This window comes from Lepidochelys kempii, chromosome 2 (assembly GCF_965140265.1).
Source record: "Lepidochelys kempii isolate rLepKem1 chromosome 2, rLepKem1.hap2, whole genome shotgun sequence".
Taxonomy (NCBI): Eukaryota; Metazoa; Chordata; order Testudines; family Cheloniidae; genus Lepidochelys; species Lepidochelys kempii.
Window position 1 is genome coordinate 97,208,601 of NC_133257.1, and position 24,489 is coordinate 97,233,089.

Genomic DNA, 24,489 nt, shown 5'->3' on the forward strand with positions numbered 1-24,489 from the left:
AAACAGCACAGTGGGGATTTTTTTTGAGAGAGAGAAAAAAATCAGCATTATTACTAAATTGGCAGTCTTGATTGAATGAGTTCCTTATTGCTTTCTATTTGTCACAATCAGTTCTGTGGTGGAACCCAAGATATTTGAGAATGGGCTTTCCATTCCTTTTGCTCCAGATTCTTAACTCGCCAAGTGGTGCAGCAGCGATGTAATAATAAAATGACATAATACGTTTCATTTCTATAACTATCTTCTGTCCAGGGATCTCAAAAGGCAGGATAAACATTTGGATTTAACCTCACAACAGCTCTATAAATTAGACATTACCTCACAGTTAGACATTACCTCATTAGCTCAGGGTCAAACTGAAGCACAGAGGTGACTTACCCAAGATTGCACAGTGAGACTGTGAAGGACTCAGGAGTAAAAATCCAGATCTTCTGAGATCCCAGTCTTGTGCTTTCCATCACAGGAGGACAAATTCACATTTCAGTTCTGATGAACTGGGTCCACCTTTTGGCACCTGTCACAAGGGAAACAGATCAGGTGGGTCACTTACTATTTCCTGGTGGATATTTGTTCACCATCCCCTTTTCCCCACCCAACACACAAATATTTGGCATTAGTGGAAGTCACTGTTAATGAGAGGCCCAGTACTCATATAACTATGATGTTGTGGGTTAGGATCAGAGCTCTGTAAGGAATTTTCACATTGCCCAGTGCAAGTCACTGATCTAGTATTCTCATTCTTAGATGTACCAAGTCCCCACCAAGCAAAAATAGTCCTCCTCCTCTTTAAAATGCAAGTGGGACAGTTTGAATTGGAGATGTAGGGCAAACACCTTCCCCTTCTTTCTGGGCTGCTATTATTGTCTATTTAAATTCTCTTTAAGTAACGTTGTAATTTTTGATATCTAAAAATGACTACACTGCTTTATCATTAATCAGAGGCAACTATGTCCACTATTGTTCATTTTACTGCATTAACATGATTCCTCTATATCCCTTTATGTACTTTATATTCCATTTATTTCCATCAAATATCCACAGATGGCTCACAACTGACATCAAGAATGACTTGCATAGAAAACAGCTGTGATGTCACAATAAAATTACATCTCCAGATAGGGAAATAAGGAGTAGGAGTAGACAAACTCTTCGGAAGCAAATATCTCTTTTACTTGAAAATGTCTTTATTGATGAAAAAAGCAGGACAGGATTTAAAAAAAATAGATTAAAATGACTAATATTTAGAAGTATCTTTCATCCAGAAGGCACCAAAGCACTTTTCATGCTGATTTGTCAGCTGTATATTTTATAGAAGAAACAATTATTTAATAGGGCATCAAAATAGTATAGTCCTGTAGGACAGAATGTGAAGAGTAATACCTTGTCCTGTTTCCATGAGTGGTGGAATTTTATTATGCGTGGAATATATGTGGAATATAATTAAGTACAAATTTAATCATGTCACCAGGGTGACATCCCCACTTTGTAAAAATTGTCATTAAATCAGTACACACCACAAGCAAACAAGAGTTAGAGAATTTACTTCTCATCCACAACAACATTTCAGAAAGCTTCCATGAGGCACGAGTAGCTTATTAAGAAGAGCTTAATGGCAAGTAGTCAATGGGGGGAACTTGGTTTCTTTCTTTGTTAGATTTGTTTAAACATCTTCTGTTCATTGTGTCAGATTGACCCTGCGGAATGATTGTGATGTGTGAGCTTGGTGTGACTGGTATAGATATTATTTTTACAGATTACCAGTCATTTTGTGTTGGAGTTTATCGCTCTCTCTGCAGTTGTGATAATTGTTTAGTTAGTATTCTTATTTATTATTTGTATTACCGTAGTGTTCAGAAGTCCTTATTAGACCAGGATCCCATTTGCTAGGTGCTGTGTTCTTGTTTTGGTATTTCTTCAGTTCTAGTTTCTTGACACATAATTCTTTTGTAGCTAGTACAAGATTAATTGTCTTTGGCTCAAGAAATAAGATGTTAACCATAAGGGTTTTTTTCTTTGTCTCTACACTTGAGATTTTAATAAAATATGGTCAGTTGCACTGTAGCATTCTAACAATGCTAAATATGGATCCTTTTAAAATTTTTGCTATTTGGACAAACTTCTGCTAATTCATTTTGATTGTCTAGTAAGGGCTTGAGGTGATGTGATTGAACTGATGTGTATATATATATATATATAAAGGATAAAGCGAATCTCGCAAATTTAATGTCAGTATTTGTTATTAACTCATCTAGAAACCCAGCGGGAACAAATTATGAAATGCAACATGTTGTGCAACTATTCAGTTTCAAGAAAAAATAGAAGTGGTCTGCTATTCAGTGGTAATCTTTCCCATTTAATTCAAATAGATCTGCACCAACTGCAGACTGAAGGCAATTACGAATATCATGAAATTTCAGAGATTATTTTGCATTCTGATTCCTTTACTGAGTGCATATTTCACCCATGGATACCATATCTTTGATGGCAACATTCACAACTGTCCAAAATGAGACATTTCGGACTCTGTTCTTATATTTTTCAGTACCCACAGGTGCATTGTTGATTATGCTTAGCATTTCTTAACTCATGCTGTATTGTATTATGACACAATGTCCTCTGTGTAGAAATTTCATCTCTAGTACCAATATGCTTTTGTGCTTGATAACTGATGGTGGTGGTTGTTTTTCCTGTCTGTCATCTGTCTAGGGTTAATCTCTGAATCTCTTGTAAAATCAGGTCATTTTGTATTTTTTCAGCTAGTCTTATCAAACTTTTTCAAAACAGCACATGAATTATATTTATTTCAGTGTATTTTTCCCACAGTTCCTTGCTGTCCCTATTTATAGTTGTTCTTTAAAGAATACTGGCATAAAGATCTCCTTACCAAGCCTATGTTTCACAGTTAAGGAAGCTTTTGCAATTTCTTGATCACTTTCTTAATTTTAGGTGGTACTTAGAACAGTGGTTTCTTTAATATGGATTCTAGTGGTTTATGGCATGTCTTCCCTCAGCTGATTTCTTCCTATTAACATACTTATAAAACAGCTCCCAACAATGCACAACATTGTCAGCATTTCTTTTTTAATCTGAGCATACTTCTGTTGCATTTAAATCAGTGCTTAGGAACTATTCACCACTGGACAGTTGTCTTGGAGAACAACAGTCCCCAGTCCAGGTGATCTTGCACTGATTTTAGGCTCTTCGTTAATATCAAAGTATTTCAGAACAAGTGGTTCCCTGACAAATTTAAATTCCCTAAGGCATTTTTCTTGCAATCATCCCTTGACAATCTGTACTGTCCTCAGATGACATAATTTGAACATTTATTTGTGAAAATTGAGTGATTTTTGTTTGTTATAAGATGTGAATTTTAGGCCTCCATATTTAGGCACTTTCTATTTGCATAATTACCTATCCTATGTCCACTGTCCTTTTTAGAACATAAGAATGGCCATACTGGGTCAGACCAAAGGTCCATTCAGCCCAGTATCCTGTGTTCTGACAGTGGCCAATGTCAAGTGCCCCAGAGGGAATGAACAGAACAGGTAATGATTGAGTGATCCATTCCCTGTCGCTCATTCCCAGCTTCTGGGAAACAGAGGCTAGGGACACCATCCCTGCCCATCCTTGCTAATAGCCATTAATGGACCTATCCTCCATGAATTTATCTAGTTGTTTTTTTAACCCTGTTATAGTCTTGGCCTTAACAACATCCTCTGGAAAGAGTTCCACAGGTTAACTGTGCGTTGTGTGAAGAAATACTTCCTTTGTTTGTTTTAAACCTGCTGCCTATTAATTTCATTTGGTGACCCCTAGTTCTTGTGTTATGAGAAGGAGTAAATAACACTGCCTTATTTACTTTCTCCATACCAGTCATGATTTTATAGACCTCAATCATATCCCACCATAGTTTTCTCTTTTCCAAACTGAAAAGTCCCAGTCTAATTAATCACTCCTCATATAGAAGCTGTTCCATACCCCTAATCATTTTTGTTGCCCTTTCCTGAATCTTTTCCAATTCCAGTATATCGTTTTTGAGATGGGGCGACCACATCTGCACACAGTATTCAAGATGTGGGTGTATCATGGATTTATATAGAGTCAATATGATATTTTCTATCTTATTATCTATCCAGTTCTTAATGAGGCCCAACATTCTGTTCGCTGTTTTGACTGCCACTGTACATTGAGTGGATGTTTTCAAAGAACTATCCATAATGACTCCAAGATCTCTTTCTTGAGTGTCAACAGCTAATTTAGACCCCATCATTTTATATGTATAGCTGGGATTATGTTTTCCAATGTGCATTACCTTGCATTTATCAACATTGAATTTCATCTGCCATTTTGTTGTCCAGTCACCTAGTTTTGAGAGATCCTTTTGTAGCTCTTCGCAGTCTGCCTGGGACTTAACTATCTTCCCTAAACATACTTTCCAAATAACTGATCTCATTCATCCAATCTGGAATGTATTCATATTCAAGTCAAGTTTCTTCTGACTAGCATATTGCAGAATATTTCAATATTTTATTATGTTGTTGCTTATGTTTTATCCCAATCAGCAGTTACGTCTGCCTCATTTAGAACCTCAAAAGTGTATGACATTATTATTATTAACATTGGTTATTATTAATATTAATAGCAATGGTTGACTGCAATTTCAAAGGGAAGTTGTTTAAACATATATCCACCAAAGGAAGGATTGGAAATTCTGGGTTTTGCATTTGCTATATTGAGTTAGTCTTGCCTAAAAACATTGGCTCATATCAAGCCTGAAAATTCTCTTTCATTTTGAAGTCTAGACATGTGTTCCTCAACTGTTTTAATGCATAATGCTCATGGTTTCTTATCTTAAAACCTCTGGATCTATCAAATTCTTAACTTGTTCGGTTTTCTTACAGTTGCCATTCTGTTAGCCCAACTGTTGATATATGAACTTTTATTATACCATCTGGTCAAGTTCATTTTTTACTTTACCTGTCAATGCAAATTCTCAAAGAGAACTAAATAGCTTCCCCCTAAAAATTAAGTCCCTTTAAGTTGTCTCAATTTCTAATCACTAGTCAGTTTTGAAAATCTGGACCAAACTTCATAAAGTTTCATCTCCAAAATAATTATTTTGGACACTATCAAAAGACGGATTTTGTACAGTAATGCTGATCCACCATAAACAATAACATCAGAAATACAGAAAGATAATTGTCTAAATAATATTTTTGAAAACATGTTTGATTGTTTTTGGAAATTCCTAAACAAATGTCTCTAAAGAGCCATTAATATGATGATTACTTTTATAAACCTTTTCATTCTTAGGCTGACAGACTTACTCAGATGCATCTATGGTTTTCAAAATGTCCCTCTTAGGTTTCCTAAGATTGTGGAAACTTCAGTTCTTGAGTAAAGTTTTCAAAAGTGCCTAAGAATATAAGAATGGCCATACTGGATCAGATCAGTGGTCCATCTATCCCAGTATCCTGTCTTCTGACAGTGGCTAGTGCCAGATGCTTCAGAGGGAATTAACAGAACAGGGCAATTTTGAGTGATCCATTCCCTCTCATCCAGTTCCAGCTTCTGACAGTTGCAGGTTTATGGGCTCCCAGAGCATGGGATTGTGTTCCTGACCACCTTGTCTAACAGCCATTGATGGATCTATCTTCCCTGAACTTATCTAATTCTTTTTTGAACTCAGTTATACTTTTTGCCTTCACAATATCCTATGGCAACGAGAACCACAAGTTGACTGCATTATGTGAAGAAGTACTTGGTTAAGTTTGCTTTAATTTTGCTGTCAATTAATTTCATTGGGTGACCCCTAGTTCTTGTGTTTATGTGAAGGGGTAAAGAACATTTCCCTATTCACTTTCTGCATACCATTCATGATTGTATAGACCTCTATCCTATCCTCCCACAATCATCTCTTTTCCAAGCTGAACAGTCCCAGTCTTTGAACCTCTCCTCTAATGGAAGCTATTCATTTTTACCCCACTATTTACCTCTTTCCATTGTGAAAAATGACCATTTATTCTGACCCTTTCCCCTATCTGCAGTTTCCCTCTTATCCTATGACTCCTTGTTTGCTTAAGAGCCTTTGGTGAGAAAGCTCTTAAGCAAACATCAAACAATGAGTTTCAAAAGCTTTCTGAAAGTGCAAGTACACTATATCAACTGGATCAATCTTCTCCACATGCTTATTGACTCCTTCAAAGAATTCCAGTAGATTGGTGAGGCATGATTTCTCTTTACTAACACCATGTCGACTCTTCCCCAATGTACCATGTCCATAATGTGTCTGATCATTCTGATCTTTACTATAGTTTCTACCAATTTCCCTGATACTGAAGTTAGGCTTACCAGCCTCTAGTTGCTAGGGTCATCTTTGGAGTCTCTTTTAAAAATTGCCATTTCATTAACTACCCTTCAGTCCTCTGGAAGGGGTCTGATTTAAGTGATAGGTTACATACCATGGTTAGTAGTTCTGCAACTTCATATTTGAGTTCCGAAGTTCAGAACTCTTGGGTGAAAACCATCTGGTCCTGGTGACTTATTACTGTTTAATTTATCAATTTGTTCCAAATTGTCCTCTATTAATACTTCAATCTAGGACAGCTCTTCAGATTTGTCACCTAAAAAAAAGTGACTCGGGTGTGGGGATCTCCCCCATATCCTCTATAGTAAAGACTAACACAAAGAATTCATTTAGCTTCTCTGCAACAACCTTGTTTTCCTTGAGTGCTCCTTTAGCACCTCCCTTGCCCATGGCTCCACTGACTGTTTGGTAGGGTTCCTGCTTCTGATGTACTTTTGCTGTTAGTTTTTGTGTCCTTAGCTATTTGCTGTTCAAATTCTTTCTTGTACTGTCTTACACTTTTACAGTTGACTTTCCAGAGTTTGCACCCTTTTATTTTTCCTCACTAGGATTTGACTCTTTTCAGTAGTGACTCTGGCCCAGGTTTTTAAAGGTACTAGGTATTGCCATACTAAATGCTGCAACCCCTAACTGATTTAGGAGTTTAAAAGGCAGATTCCCAAATGTATTTAGGCACCAGAATCTTGTTTACAGTGGAGATTTGGCACCTAAAGACCTTTTAAAAATCTGCCCTTAAGTGCCTAATTTATTTTTGGAAATGACACTTAGGTGTTGCAAAGCTGAACATTGCAATGCCTAAATGCTTTTAAAAATCTGGACGTAAGTCGTTATTGAAAATGGGTCTTAAGCACTCTTGAAAATGTCAGCTGCTTCTCCCCCCCCCCCACTTTAGTCCTGTGTTTTGAAAATGCTGTGGTTAATCTGTGAGATGAGAAACCATCTTTACTGAGTTTATTTGGAGGTTATGGGAAGATGAAAATATATATTAGTCAGGAGATAGCTGCCCTGGAAGTGATAACTGATTAAAGTGAACCTCATTTAAATGAGTAATCATTTGCAGAATAATTTAATATACTGAGTGTTCTGCACACCAAACCATAAAATTTGCAGTAATTATCAGCCCCCTTTTAAATATACAACTATCTGAATAATGTCATTGTTCAAAACAGGCATTCTGTGTACCAAAAAGCAAATTACAAAATATAATTGGAACTGTGCAGTAATAAAGCTGTTAATAGAGTTTCAGTACATCAAAGGGCAGAATATAAACTAACACAGTGAAATCCCTTCAACTAAGAATGTATTAAAGCAATACAATTGTTTTCTCCCTGTTACAGTGTAATTGAGAAAGCGGCATTCTAACATGCTGGCTGAAGAGAAGGGACCTGAATGAACTCTTACAAATTTGGGCCCAAATATTGCACATGATTACACATGTGTAGTCCCTTTATCTGCTCTTCTGTGGAATTGTTTGAAGTTAGCAGATGACACTAAACTGGGAGGAGAGATAGAATAAGCTGGAGGGTAGGGATAGGATACAGAGGGCCCTAGACAAATTAGAGGATTGGGCCAAAAGAAATCTGATGAGGTTCAACAAGGACAAGTGCAGAGTCCTGCACTTAGGACGGAAGAACCCCATGCACCGCTACAGACTAGGGACTGAATGGCTCGGCAGCAGTTCTGCAGAAAAGGACCTGGGGTTACAGTGGACGAGAAGCTGGATATGAGTCAACAGTGTGCCTTTGTTGCCAAGAAGGCCAATGGCATTTTGGGATGTATAAGTAGGGGCATTTCCAGCAGATCGAGGGAAGTGATCGTTCCCCTCTATTCAACATTGGTGAGGCCTCATCTGGAGTACTGTGTCCAGTTTTGGGCCCCACACTACAAGACGGATGTGGAAAAATTGGAAAATGTCCAGCGGAGGGCAACAAAAATTATTAGGGGGCTGGAACACATGACTTATGAGGAGAGGCTGAGGGAACTGGGATTGTTTAGTCTGAGGAAGAGAAGAATGAGGGGGGATTTGATAGCTGCTTTCAACTATCTGAAAGGTGGTTCCAAAGAGGATGGATCTAGACTGCTCTCAGTGGTAGCTGATGACAGAACAAGGAGTAATGGCCTCAAGTTGCAGTGGGGGAGGTTTAGGTTGGATATTAGGAAAAACTTTTTCACGAGGAGGGTGGTGAAACACTGGAATGTGTTACCTAGGGAGGTGGTGGAATCTCCTTCCTTAAATATTTTTAAGATCAGGCTTGACAAAGCCCTGGCTGGGATGATTTAGTTGGGGATTTGTCCTGCTTTGAGCAGAGGGTTGGACTAGATGACCTCCTGAGGTCCCTTCCAACCCTGATGTTCTATGATTCTATGATAGGGTATTTTGTTTTGAATTAATTGTAAGGTAGACAGGGCAGTTAAGTGAAAAAAAATATATACAGAAAAGGAAAGTTAGCTCACCAAGTGCTTTCATATAAAACAATTAGGTCTCAATAATAACAAGTCAGATGGCCTAGGTGGCCAAACTACTGTATCTGATTTTTATATACTCGGGGGGAGGGGGGGGAGAGCAATACAATCATAGTCGTGATTAGTTTGCTTTCGTACTAAATAGGCTGTTCTCTTGAAGACCCTTTATTCATTTTTTGTAATATTTGAAGGATGTGTAGTGAATGACATGGAATTATTGCATGAAGAGAAAAGATTGTCTCATAGTTAAGGCAGTTGAATACTGCCCTGGAGAATTAGATCCTATCTCTGCCCCTGCCACAAAGTTCCTATCAAGCCATTTTTAACCTAAACTTTTCAGAGGTATCACTAATTATGTGTGACTTGTTTTCTGGGTGCCTGACTTGGTTGGAGTGTGGAGCACTTAGAGCTGCAACTAAAGTCAATGAGATCTTTGCTTTGAACATGTAAAGTAATGTCTAATGGTAAGTATGCTGAAAAGTCAGGTCCTATGTGTCTCATATCAGGCATCCAAGTTAATGGACAAATTTTGACCTCAGTCTCTCTGTGCCAATACTCCTGTAAAATAGGGATATTACCAACCCTTCACCTTACACAGATGTGTTATGAAGATTGACTGTGAAGCATTCAGATACTGTATGGATGAGCAGCATAGAAAATCCTATGGATAAATTAACGATTCTTTCTTTGGGGCAGGGTTTAAATAGTGTGCAGCAAAGGCATGGTCCACACATTCAATATTTATGCTCATTGTTCAATAACTGCTCAGTCACTGAGCCCTATCCATCATGTGCATGGAATAGGGCAGGGGTCCTATGGAAAAAAAATAGAATGCGATCAAGTAATAAAGACTGTATCATAATGCATACACACAAGGGTATGAATAAAGCTTGCAGAGGTAACCTTAATTCTAGTATTTCCTAGCTTTGGGATGCTTAATTTTGCAACCAAAATATTCTTTTACCATAGGGTTTTTTTGTTTTGTTTTGTTTTTAAAGTGTGTAACACATTAAAGGAATTGACTACTTTGTGATTATCCAAGTAGAAGAAGTGAACAGCATAAACAGGAAAAAGTAAATTTGAACTATTTCAAACTTAACCATCTAACATACTATCAGTAACACCAGTAAGGAAATTTTGTTTTTTAAGCATGTATGATTTTTAACTGGAATGACCCCCTTAAAAGCTACATTGCATTTTGCTAGGCGAATCATGGAATGAGTATAGATTTAGGTTTCTCAAACTTAAGGAACAAGAAATTTCCTTAATAGCGAACAGGTACAGACATCACATCCAAACACATTAAGGTTGAATATGATGCTGGGGAAGACATTTAGGTTTATTGTCACTTTCACTCTGTGGTAATAAACAGAGACTAAATATAACAAGCCTTATGTGTATTAAAAGGCCCCTTCATGTATTTGGTATGTTTACTGCAAGAGACCCCTTCTAGAGTAAATAAAAAAAGAACAACTTATTATGAATATTGCTACAGAAATTCTGTCTGTAAATTTTACTACTTCATAGAAGGAAATTTGAAATTCAAATCACTGGCTGATGAAGAATGCTATTAAAAATGCATTAGGGTTGAAAATGTAGCTGTAGATAATTGTCATAACAGATATTCTAAACAAATTTATCCCCAATGACAATTAAGCTAAAAGAATGTTCATATAATCAGCTAATAAATTTCATTTAATTTTGAAACAGATGTAATAGAAACAATAAAAAGAAGTTTTAGAAGAATACAATACTAGAAATGTTATTTTTTTTAAAAAAAATGCAGAAATCCCAGACGAAGGGTTGTACTTTCATTCCAGAGTCTTTTTCACTTTCCTCAAACCACCATGTGCTTCCTTTCTCAGTATCTTTTGGGTTTCTAATACAGAATATCCTCCTCTTTTTCAGACAACTTCTAAATGAAATTAGTACAGAATTCTGAAAGGCAAAATATTTTTAACTTCTTTGTGCTGCTTTATATATTGTAATGTAAAATGCTTGGTATAAAAACCTTCTATATCTTTTACCTAATTGATTGTTGTAGCTTTCGGATATACTATAGGAAATTCCACAAATAATATAATATGATTAATTTCTTGTACATGGCAACTATAATGATTGTAAATGCATACATTGGTTGCCTTTGCATTTATAAAAAGAAAAGGAGGACTTGTGGCACCTCAGAGACTAACCAATTTATTTGAGCATACGCTTTCGTGAGCGCTCACGAAAGCTTTTGCTCAAATAAATTGGTTAGTCTCTGAGGTGCCACAAGTCCTGCTTTTCTTTTTGCGGATGCAGACTAACACGGCTGCTCCTCTGAAACTTTGCATTTATAGTTAAAGATTCCGAGGGCTTGTCTTTATGAAGAATGCTACAGTGGCGCAACTGCCCTGGTGCCGCTGCACCGCTGTAGCACTTTAGTGAAGATGCTTCTAAGCCGCCAGGAGAGCTTCCTGGCGGCGTAGCTAGTTCATCTCCCCGAGAGGCAGTAGCTATGTTGAGTAGTGTAGACCTGGTCCGAAGTGCTTACGTCACTTTTAACCATGGGACTTAGGACGTATCTACACTGCGTTGCAGGATGTGAATTGCAGAGCACAGCGGCGTGTGGCACTCTATCCCAGGCCAGGGTGGATACTGTGGCATGAGCTAAAAGGTACGTAGTTCACATTAACACAGTCCACACTATGGCTGGAGTAGATATAGCCAAAATCTCTCATACTGCTCAGGGCTTGTCTACAAGAACACTTACTTTGCGGCAAGCTGGGGTATAAATCTATCCTGCCCTGGCCGATTGTGCACTTAGTGTCCCTGTGCACTCTGCTGCCTCACACTAAATGTTCCACAGTGCACTTTAATCTAATTCCCTTTCAACCATGGTAGATCAAAGTTTGGTAAAAAAAAAACTTTTAGTGTGTGGCAGCAGGGTTCACATAGACACATAATGTGCAGCAGGCTAATGAGGGCTAGATTTACACCCCAGTTTGCCACCAACTAAGTGTTCATGTAGTCAAGCCCTTAAGTGTTTTGAAAATGTTAGCCTTATTGTGGTAACTTTATATTTATTACAATGTATTTTATAAGGTCACCAATCCTGCAAAGATTTATGTGCATGATTGATTTTAAGTGCATAGAACTATTTGTGCTTAAAGTTAAACACATGCTTAAGTGATTTGCTGAATCAGGCCCCAAATCTCTTAATTTACTTGTGTGAGGAGACACATCAGTGCTAGATGCTAGGCCCCGATTCCTCAAGCACTGGAGATTCAGGCTCATCTGAAGTGAAATCTTCAGATGACAGAAACCTGGAAGGAGCTGAAGGGCTGTGACAGCCTATAGTGGAGTCTTGAATCAGTAACAAAGGTGAAGTCTGAGAATGAGGCTGCATCTCAACATCCTTTTGAAGTCAGTGATACTATATGCAGGCTCAGAAGTCTACCCACATGGAGCACCTTGACCCACTCAAAGACTTAAATTGTGGATGCAAATTATGCCGTGAATTTTGTATACCTGAATTTTGCAGGAGTCAGTTAAAGCCATGCCAGTCCAACACAATACACACAGATGTGTCTCATTTTAATTTGTCACATGACTAATTAAACCTTTAAAAATCATTGGGGCAAATTCTCACCTGATTTAAAATGGGGTAAATCAGATTTATGCTCTGAACGTTGCATGATTTCAGAAGTTAATCTGTGCAGAGTTCAACACCTACTCCTACTGAAGGAAACTGTGAGTCTGGATTTACATCATTTTAAAGAGCAGAATTCAGCAGTTCAGTAGTTCCAAAGACGACTATGTTGTTAAACCCTAATGAAAATATTCTGCTATACATACACAAGTTAATTATTAGTCACAATTTGTTCTAAAGTAACTTCAAACTTAATAAATAGCTGTTAGTGACAGATCTGGAGTTCTGAAAATGGTGTCATTTTTAGCAAACTACGGGCAACATTTAAAAGTTGGAAAAGTATATTTACTTTTGATTTTACTCAAACTGAAATTTCACACATCTTTCAGAGGAAAAAAAAATACTTTTGGATTCAGATCAATTATGAAAAGTTTGGACCCAAATGGACTATTGGAGAGCATTATGATGGATAAAAGATGGAAGCTGATTGGCATACTCTACTAGTATTGTCATACTGTAGTAATCTAAATATATTATTAAAAGTGAAATAATTTCACCATTTATGCAGTTCATGTATTACTGTCTGCTTGGATGATTACACTAAACTGATCAGTTCTCCATTTCTGTTTCTCAGACAAAAGCAAAATGCTATTGCGTTTGTGTTCCCATCACATCAGGGGACTGATCAGTTTTAAAAACCATCTTTATTGAAATTTGGAAAGAAGAGAATGAGATGTTTGCTATTCATATTTGGTTTTTTTTAAACTCCCTCTTCCCCACATCCTCAAATCTACTTTATTTTTCAAATCTAAATTTGGATTTTAAATTGCAAGTTTCCTTTAATCAAATTATGGCTTATTTAAAACATTTCCAAACTATCAATTCTCCCTGAGGTTTTTATATTTTAATCACGCACCAAGATGATTGTTCTATGATATTCAATTTGTGAACCAAAATGAATGGTACAGTTTGGAAAATATATAGGGTGGGGGGAGTTGTGGAGGTTGTGTTTTTATATTACAGTTGATTAATCTTTGTCTACAAAGTATTTTTTTGAAGTATAAAGGCAATTCTTTTTCAGTAGCTATAAAAATAATAATTAGTGATTAAAATGAGAGAGATCACAACTAGGCTTTAAACTCCATTTTACAACTGCAGACAATTGGCCAGGAACACTGTAACCCCAGTGGCTGGCTGATTTTACGGATTATGCAGCAGTTGTTCAGTTCTGGAAGCATTACAGCAGTATACTTCAAGAGACATTGCTGTGATGAGGGCTCTGCCTTATTGCCTAATGAATGCCAGTCTACATGAATAATTTGCAGTGATCAAGCAGATTTGGTAGACCTGAGTTGTAGAGACTATGAAGCACTTAATATATGTTGTGAAATATATAGCAAACCCCCCCATCAAATGATGGTTGATTTTTTTTTTTAATTTAGATTTCATGGAAACAAGACAAAAGAATTCTGGAATCAGTTTGTTTGAAGTTTTATGGTAGCTGGACAGGTTTTGCATCATATGGTGGCAGGGTGCGGTAGGGTGAATTTCCTGGGAGTCAGTTTAATGATGATAATAATGATGCTCTGTTAAAGGTGAGGGTCAATCAGTTTTACGGTTCAAATGATAAATACAATTTCCAGGGTTTTTTTAAATTATTTAAATCCTAAGAATAAATGAAAGATTTTTATTTATTTTTCACTCAGTTCAAAATTTACAATAATAAAGATTGCATTCTCAAAAATAACTGAAGAATTTTGATCTTCGGAATGTTTCAGTTGTTTTAAAAGATCAAATCAAAAGGCAACAGGAAATAAGAGAGTGTTCATTTTCTGAGCTGTGCATATTTTCTCCAGTCAAATTTTCATTTTCTTGTAGTGGCCTTTCTTGACTGTACCTTGTCTACGTTTTGTATGTTTATCCTTTCTCACTTATTTTGGGCTAGTCTCTCTCTCCTCAGCTTTTTCCATTCATGAGGCTTGAGTCACCCTCCTGTTATGTGAGCTCGCCAGGATGGAGGCTGTCTATGTTGGGCCTGGAAGCAGGTGCTTGCAACCCTTTCTCTTCAGTCCAAGTGCCTGGAGGCATGCCCTGGGGAGCAAGGGTGGAGGCCACTATGTGTCTCCCTGGCAGAACTCCTGGAAGACGGCATTACTAGTGCTACTGCCTCCCCTGTCCCAGGGGGAGATTCCCCCGCAGGGGTGAAAAGAACTGTGCGCTCAGTCAGTAGGCTCTGGTCTTCATTTACATTTTCTCTCATTCCTCTATTCTGTTCTTCTTCCTTCATAGTTACTTTGTTGATACTCTCTTCAACCTTCCTCATCTAATTCTGTGTGGTCTTATCTGGTCTCTTGTTCTCCATTCAGTTTTGTCACTTTCCTTCTAAAACAGGTTTTGCAGTATCCAGATTTTTTAATATTTTTTGTTCAAGCTTGTTTTTCAGCCTTCCATATCTGCGCTTGGCCACATGCTGTGCCCTTATCCACAAAAAGCTGCACTGGAGCTAGAAAAATGCATCTCATCTTAATTGCTCTGGTTAGCAGGGCAGGATTTGCTGTCCCATATCGGTTGAGTTCAGCTTCCGCAAATATCGTGAGATACTCACAGATCTGGGACACACATCCCACTGTAAACCCAGAATTCTGCATTTCCTCAGGTCTCCTTGCTTCTCAATGACCACATGGCCTCCTTTAGAGCCACAAAGCTATGCAACTCCAGCACAACCTCCCCTTGGTGTCAGTAGGGTTCAGTCATGTAAAGGGAGCTACTGCTGACTCAAGCACTGTGCAGTTTTCTGTTGGATCACTGTACATCTAGCAGTTGCTCCTTCCATTTCTTGCAGTGTTGTCCCTTTTGGAGTGAGGGACTTCTGCAGTTTCTGGGGCCCAAGTAAGAATGCAGCAGAGCTGCTGCCCTTTGTCATTCCATTGGTTTTCCCTTCCTCACGTCATTATATGCTTGGTCTTGTACAGCAGATGGTAGCATATGGGTCATTATTCAGATAGCAAAGGGTGAACACTTACATTTTGCTGTCCTTTTCCTCTACTTCTATTGTTGTTGTTAATAGAAATGTAGTGACAGGAAGCTAGTGGCATGCTAAAAAATAGAAATCCATTCATGTCAATTCAGACCTTTCCTTCCGTCCAGGCAATTTCCAGGAATCTGTGCAATGTAAATACTGTGAGGTATATGGACTCTCAAGAACATTCCCTGTCCCACTTCCAGATATCAGGCACATTTTTAGAATGATGCAAACAGGACATGTCTAAGAATAAAATGTTTGGTGTTTTTCAATTTCCTCTGATGATACTAGGGAAAAGTTGAAAGATCATATTCAAAAAGTAGTTATCAGTGAGTCACTGTTAAACTGGGAGGGTGTACCTTGTAGGATCCCACAGGGCTCAGTCCTGGATCCAGTACTATTCAATATTTTCATGAATGACTTGGATAATGGAGTGGAGAGAGTGCTTATAACATCTGCGGGTGACACTAAGCTGGGAGGGATTGCAAGCACCTTGGAGGACAGGATTAGAATTTAAAATGATCTTGGCAAATTGGACAAGATAAAATTCAATAAAGACAAGTGCAAAGAATTTCATTTAGGAATTTTACAAAATGGGGAATTAGTAGCTAGGTGGTACTACTGCTGAAAAGGATCTGGGGGTGATAGTGGATCACAAATTGAAACTTCTTCAAACATGTTAAGAACAGTTATAAAGAGGACTGTGACCAATTGTTCACCATGTCCACTGAAGGTAGGACAGTAAGTAATGGGTTTAAACCACAGCAAGGGAGATATAAGTTAGATATTAGGAAAACCTTTCTAACTATAATCTTTCAAAGGAGGCTGTGGAACCCCCATCACTGGACGCTTTTGAGAGCAGCTCGGACAGAAAACGGTAAGGGAGAGTCTAGGATTACTTGGCTTCAATGAAGGGTGTTGGACTTGATAACTTCCCAAGGTCCCTTCAGTCCTACATTTCTATAATTCTATATATTGTTTTTGCATGTCTTCATTATCTGTTTTTGTTTGTCATAGGGCTTTATTTTCTGACTATGATTTAGGCCTTCACTGTGGAGCAGTGAGATGTTTAAATATATCATTTTAGGATCATGTTCCTGGATTTGAGTAATATACACAGACAAGATTTATTTGCATAAATGAATACTGCAGCTGAACTCTTTTGTAACTTTGCAAGGCATATATTAAGACATTTCTCCACTCCCCTGTAAATCTCAATTCCACAGTATAACCTAGTTGAATAAGAGAGTAATTTTAGTAGAGTATTAAGTAGACAAAATGGAAATGAACTCATTTCAGTGTGATTGGTTCAGCTATTAGTCAGTCATCCCATTTTGTATCTGTGCAATTCACTGCATCTCCTGGTATGTAGGATTTTACATTTATTATAATCAAATCTCTTATTGTTGCCTGTAGACCCCACTGCTCTATTATTATGATTATTAATACAATACAGTATTAACAATATGTTCTGTGCTTCACAGACAGATATGAAGACTATCAGTGCATTGATCCATCTATTTACCTGTATATCCCATCACCATAATAACAAAGCACCTGTCCTGAAAAATTTACAGTTTATGCAGAGATATAAATGAAGTAGGTGTAACCAAAAACAGTGCAACAGAATGGTGAAGTTAAGAATGTATGTTGTTAATTCCCTAGTTTTTGTGTGATTGTTTTTTTTTGCATAATAGATTTTTTTTATAGTAGATTAAAGGGGATGGATGGTGAAGCTCATATCACCAGTTTGGCTCTGTGTTGTGAACATAAGAATGGCCATACTGGCTCAGACCAAAGGTCCATCCAGCCCAGTATCCTGTCTACCGACGGTGGCCAATGTCAGGTGCCCTAGAGGAGTGAACATAACAGGTAATAATCAAGTGATCTCTCTCCTGCCATTCATCTCCGCCCTCTGACAAACAGAGCCTAGGGACACCATTCCTTACCCATCCTGGCTAATAGCCATTAATGGATTTAACCTCCATGAATTTATCCAGTTCTCTTTTAAACCCTGTTATAGTCCTAGCCTTCACAACCTCCTCAGGCAAGGAATTCCACAGGTTGACTGTGTGCTGTGTGAAGAAGAACTTCCTTTTATTTGTTTAAACCTGCTACCCATTAATTTCATTTGGTGGCCCCTAGTTCTTATATTATGGGAACAAGTAAATAACTTTTCCTTATTCACTTTTTCCACACCACTCATGATTTTATATACCTCTATCATATCCCCTCTTAGTCTCCTCTTTTCCAAGCTGAAAAGTCCTAGCCTCTTTAATTTCTCCTCATATTGGACCCGTTCCAAACCCCTAATCATTTTAGTTGCCCTTTTCTGAACCTTTTCTAATGCCAGTATATATTTTATGAGATGAGGGGACCACATCTGTATGCACTATTCAAGATGTGGGCGTACCATGGATTTATATAAGGACAATAAGATATTCTCTGTCTTATTCTCTATCCCTTTTTTAATGATTCCTAACATCCCGTTTGCTTTTTGATTGCTGGCAGCAGACTGCGTGGACGTCTTCAGAGAACTATCCATGATGACTCCAAGATCTTTCTCCTGATTAGGTGTAGCTAAATTAGCCCCCATCATATTGTACGTATAGTTGGGGTTATTTTTTCCGATGTGCATTACTTTACATTTTTCCACATTAAATTTCATTTGCCATTTTGTTGCCCAATCACTTAGTTTTGTGAGATCTTTTTGAGGTTCTTCACAGTCTGCTTTGGTCTTAACTATCTTGAACAGTTTAGTATCATCTGAAAATTTTGCCACCTCACTGTTTACCCCTTTCTCCAGACCATTTATGAATAAGTTGAATAGGATTGGTCCTAGGACTGACCCTTTGGGGCACACCACTAGTTACCCTCTCCATCCTGAAAATTTACTATTTATTCCTACCCTTTGTTCCCTGTCTTTTAACCAGTTCTCAATCCATGAAAGGATCTTCCCTCTTATCCCAAGACAACTTAATTTATGTAAGAGCCTTTGGAGGGACCTTGTCAAAGGCTTTCTAGAAATCTAAGTACACTATGTCCACTGGATCCCCCTCGTCCACATGTTTGTTGACCCCCTCAGAGATCTCTAATAGATTAGTAAGATATGATCTCCCTTTACAGAAACCATGTTGACTTTTGCTTAACAATTTATGTTCTTGTATGTGTCTGACAATTTTATTCTTTACTGTTGTTTCAACTAATTTGTCCAATACTGACGTTAGACTTACCAGTCTGTAATTGCCAGGATCACCTCTAGAGCCCTTCTTAAATATTGGCATTACATTAGCTATCTTCCAGTCATTGGGTACCATAGCTGATTTAAAGGACAGGTTACAAACCACAGTTAATAGTTCCGCAATTTCACATTTGAGTTCTTTCAGATCTCTTGGGTGAATGCCATCTCGTCCTGGTGACTTGTTACAGTTAAGTTTCCCAATTAATTCCAAAACCTCCTCTAGTGACACTTCATCTGTGACAATTCTTCAGATTTGTGGGTTTATTATCTCTCCTATTTCGATGTCATTTTCATATATGATCACAATTGAATTCATACCAAAGACACACCCAGTGAAGACATGGGAGTGGATGTTTAAGGTGCTTGTTCTTGTGTAGTGTCTTTTTGGATGCGGGGGTTAGTTTGTCTAAAAAGGCTTTGGAAACCCTTACAGACAGAGGCAACACCATGTGCTCCCCCAGAGTTCTGCCTTATATTTTTATTTGTATTTCTTTTTTTGCAGGGAGTGGGTTCTAAATATGTGATTGCACAGTAGTTTATTTCAAAACAGGGATGTCAGCAATAGCGAGCTGTCCCCCTTTACCCTTTGTCACCCTGGTGCTGACCTACAGTGACCCTCCAGCCACAACGGGGCTGTGCATGGGAGGCAAATGCCGCACTTGCCAGAGGCTTGCAGGGGCCCGTGAGGCCGGGTGCCTGCCCCGATGTATGTTCGTGTCTTGCACAGAGACCTGGGGGGGATTTAACCAGGGCCACAGGGTGGCTAATGCGCAAGAGTCCCTGGCTGTGGGGGTGGGGGGAGAGAAAGGGGGGCTTGGAAGCCACATCTGGAAACCACCCAGCCTGCAAGGGCTTGGGGCAGGGCTGGGCTGCCCAACTCCTGTGTATGGGTTTCTTGTTGACTCAGAGCCGGCCCTACACAGCAGGTGGTGCCCCTCCCCTCCCCTCCCCACACACACTATCAAGAGTTACACATCATCTCTCCATAAAGAATGCTAGGTTGTGCTATCAAGAATTTCAAGACTTCCATATGTTTAATCCCTGTAACAGAAATAGCTCTATATACCATCTGAAATTGGTCTTTGGACAGCATTGTGAGACATTGCATCAGAGACCTGGCTTGAAAAAGAACAAGATTCTGGATTCAGAAACATCACTAGACATAATAGAGATCAGTCAGTGCTGCAGAAACAAGGGCCATATTACTGTGAAATAGATAATGACTTAATAGAAAAATCAGCAGTCGTGTTAACTCATACACTAATATGTAGCGGAGTACCAATAGATGATCATAGTGACTGATCACTAGAACAAAATTACCCATTCTAAACAAGAACAAAAACATTCTGGGGATACCTAAAGTAGCTTGACTATGCATTAGGCTGACCAGTCGACATTGTTTACACGAGGGATAGAAGTAATAATCTAGTGTGCAAGCTTTCTGAAGTGGGCCAACTCATGGCTTTTGATTTATAATGTAAGGAAAATACTCTTAATATTAAGTTTTTGTCACAGTCATAGGAACACCAGTGTCCTGATGACTGTGAACCTGAGTGTCTGTTGAACAAGAAAGCAAAAACTTTACTTTTTTCCATGTAATTTTTTTCACAGATTCGTAGGCAATGAGGCTAGGAAAGACCATTCAGTTGAACAAATGTGGCAGAGCTACTTTTTGATGAATGTGGTAGTACTTGTTAATATATATTGCTCTATACCCCAAAATGTGTTACAGGATTTCTGAGATGCCCAGGTGGAACGTCAGGAGGAGCATCGTTTCAACACTTCCCCTCCACCCACAATCATAAGACCAGTGATTGCAAGCTGTTAGGGCTGAATTGGTCTAACTTCCAAACAATGGAGCAACTGTCACAAGGGCATTCTCTTAGATGGCCTGGCAGGTAGAGTGGGGAAAAAACAATCTGAGGTAAAAGAAAGACTTCATACCTAGGCCCTGTAATGAAAGTCATTGAGAAATATGAAAGAGACAAGGTGGTTCTGTTATTAAACCAAAATCTGTCGATGGGAGAGACAAGAAGTTGGTCCACTAGAAGATATTACCTCACCCACATCTCTCTATTGTCCTGGAACCAACACAACTACAACAACATTGCATATTTTGAGAAATATAATTGCGCACGGGCACACACAAGGATGAGAAAGAGGAGTTTTCATGAGAGTGGGTGTCAGGGACCACAGCCAGACAGTCACGTCCATAGATGGACTGGAGAAGGAGGTCGAGCCACAGTCAATAACCTGGGTCCAGAGCTGAAGGGGTGGGGTCAAGCCATAGTCTGGAAGCAGGACCTGGGGCCCAGGGTCAAGTCACAGAAAATAGTCAGGAACCAGGGGCAGGCTGAGCAATCTGCTTGTTGATATCCACGTTTCCGTGGCAGGTCCATAGCTGTGCTTGCACAGCCTCTTCTCACCACAGGCCCAAGAGATCCAATATCTCTTGTCTGCTCCAGGCTGTAGCATGTCTGGAGCACATAGCTGGCATGGTCAGCTGGGCAGATGCACACAACAATGGAGAGCTGCTAGAGAGGAAATCAGGAAAAGGAATTTCAAAAAATTGTGGGTCTTTAAAGGAGAGGGGCAGCTTCCAGTCTCCATAACCCCTGGGCAGTAGAGTTCACAATGGTGACCAGAGCAGTCAGTGTTGGGCATTGTGGGACAGCTGCTGGATGACTATTAGGCTTGGCACAGGTAACACAGTGTCTACCTATCAGCTATGTTGATCTCTGTACCTTGACCTTGGCTCAATGCTGCTTGGGGAGGTGATATTACTATATTGGCCTAATAGGTCACTTACAGCAGTGGAAGACAAATTTAAGTGTGGACACAAGCAGAACTAGATACTTAAGATCTTGTACTTAGCACACTTGAGTACAGAGGCATAAGTTGCTTTCTACTGGCTTTCCAGATTTTGATGCTAGGAGCAGTCATGAACTTATCTGGTCCTCAGAACAAGTTGAGCTGCCAGGAGAAGCTGATGAAGAGCTAGCAATACTAGCTTTCTGACAGTGATATAAGGATAATCCCCAGCAGGCTTTTAAAGACAAATTTCTATCCCTTTTTGCATTGCTGAAAGAGGACTGAGGACCTGACCCATTATGAACAGAGGGAGTTACTAAAGTGCCAGAAGCAAAATGATGTGAAAACTGGATTCTTTTCTTTTATAAGATGTAAGGGCTCTGGAACCAGAGGGGCCATGGCCCTCTCACTTTTTGAAAGTAGACAGGCCTGGCCCGTCCACATTTTGCCATGCGCCATCCCACCTCGCCAGCAGCTGGAGCCCAGCCAGGGATTCTGGGCAGCATGGGGCACCACAGACCCTCCATCTGCAGTGGCTGAAGTGCGGGGGCAGAGAGCACCCCATATCCCTGCCCCCAGGGCCCCTCACCCAGTTACCAGGGACAGGCTGTGGCTCCAAGGCCCCATCCCTTGGCTGGAGTCGGGTTGGGGAGAGCTGTGCAGGAGCCACAAACCCTGAGCAGGGGGGCTGCTGGGCATGGACAAGAGCTGGGGGATGCTCTTGTCCTCCCTACCCCAGGCAGGTGGAGGGTCCGTGGTTCCCAGCCTGCTCCAGCTTCCAGCTTGGCTGGGGATGGGACCACGGAGGGGGCAGAGACCCACCCAGGGACCCACACACTTTTGGGAAGGCTCCACCACTATTGCTAAGGTGATTCTTGTTGCATCAGTTAACTGGACAGTTTCGTCTGAGATCGATGTCAGTCAAAGATTAAAGAATGCAGGAAACATCTTGACTCTTTTTTTTTCAGTTTTGTTCATTTTATGCGCTTGGCAGTACTTTGAGTATGGTCACTCTCACTATTTCTCTGTAGTCAGTTTCACTTGTGTAGCCTTTTGGTCAGTTTGCCCCAATATTTGTGTGGGAATCTCATATCCCAATGGGTGAGAAATACTTTTAAAAAATGAAAACATGTGACTTGAAAACCTCAAATGTCATTAGGAGGGGTCAGGAGCAGTTGGGAGTACCTGAAAGTAATTGTAACTCCACTTTCAGAAAATGGCTGGGTTCCAAGTAGGCAATGTCCCTTTAGTGGGAAGAGAAGTAGCTGTTTAAAAAATTCAGTAGTAGAATTCTTTTTATTGACCAAGAAAAATCCTGAGAACAGGCTCTAAACCTTGAAAGGTTTCTAATAACAGAAATCTATACAGGGGAAACATTTGTAATTAAATACAAAACAACTCCAAATATTTTTTACGGTGTTGAAAATAGGCCCATTTCCATAGAAAATTTCATGAATTTTATGGAAAAAATAAGCGCATTTTCTACATGAAATTATGCATTATTCAACAACCAATTAACCCCCTGCCCTGTACAACCAATATGGTGGCAACCAATATGGTGACAACCAATATGAGTGGCAGGAAGCCCACGACATTCTAGGAATCAAAATCCTATGAAACCAAATGTGAATTTCATGCAGCTGTACTTGACCCACCAAACAAGGAACTTTACGAACAGTCTGTTGAAAATCTGGAGAACCATGGTGGCTCAGTGCTGATCATAGCACATTGTAAAGGACAAAAAGAATGTGGCAGAAAATGGTCCCCCATTGCCCTGCTTCTAAGGTGTGTATCTGAGTCCCATGAAAATCAAAGCATTTCTTCCCAGTGAGTCAAACAGAAGGACTCACCCCCTGCTTACTTCCAATTGGCAATGTTGAATGCTACTCTGTGTGTGACTGACACTGTTTTTTCTATTGCTGATGTATTTTAATACAATTATTTGTTGCATGATATAATTTAATATAATGATTAGTGTGAGAGACAAGTAAAATCTTTTGCTTCTGTGTGGATGGCTAAATATATCTTCACAGTTTTGTTGATAGTAGCCTCTGAACAAAATTTGAGTTACTATCAAAATTCTTATATAGTTTCGGTGCCTAGATTGGAGTGGTTTTTTAATCTATTTTTTTTATCAAAGGCAGCTCAGGAACTATTTACTGCAGGATCATTTTGATAATCTTTAATCCTCAAGTGATAAAGGAAAAAATCACTACCTAGCATAACTTGTATCTCTGGCTGAAGAGTTGTTTAAAGAGTTCTTGATGCAGTTTATGACATCTTGTCACCATTCAAAGCTTTTGAAGATTATTATCTAGTATTTCCTTTCCTCCTGCTCCAGAGAGAGAAATCTTCCATTGTTCATTTAGTGTATATTATACTGGGTTTTTCTGAACGTTGTTCTCATAACCATTTATACAGATACATCTAACACCGTCTATTTCATATGCTTCTCCCCATTTAATTAGGGTCATCTATATTTCTTTCATGTTATAGTGTTACTTATCTATTTAGATTCTGAACCCCTAATCTTAAATCAATGGCAGTTAGGCACCTCTGAAAAACCTCACTAGCCACGTATCTGCATCCTTAGGTGCCAAAACACCTTTAAAATTATAGGCCCAACTTTTCTATCCATAGTGAAAAGTACCTGAGATTTCACACTTCCAAGGCTACAAATCCTCCAAAGCCACATCTGTTTAAACTACATCTTCACTCCCGCACCAATAAATAACCAGATCGCTAGCTTGGCTGGGGTTTAGAAAAGTCTGGGAAGAGAGAAAGCCACTCCTTCTCTCGAATGATCCTCCTACCTGTATTTTGGCCGTAGTCCTGGTGCCAGATTGTGAGGGTTTTCTCCGCATCGCTGGCATCCAAGTGCCCTGTGGTGAAGTTGAGAGGGGCTCAGAGTATGGGTGCAACTTATTTCCCCACCCCTCTGTCCATGGATTGCT

The 24,489-nt window shown here is 39.2% G+C and overlaps 1 protein-coding gene across 5 annotated transcripts in view; it reads left to right on the forward strand.

Annotated features, from left to right (window-relative positions):
- DOK6 (docking protein 6) overlaps nucleotides 1-24,489 on the forward strand; it is a 431,293-nt gene that overhangs the window by 192,828 nt on the left and 213,976 nt on the right. The gene's annotated exons all lie outside the window — the stretch shown is intronic.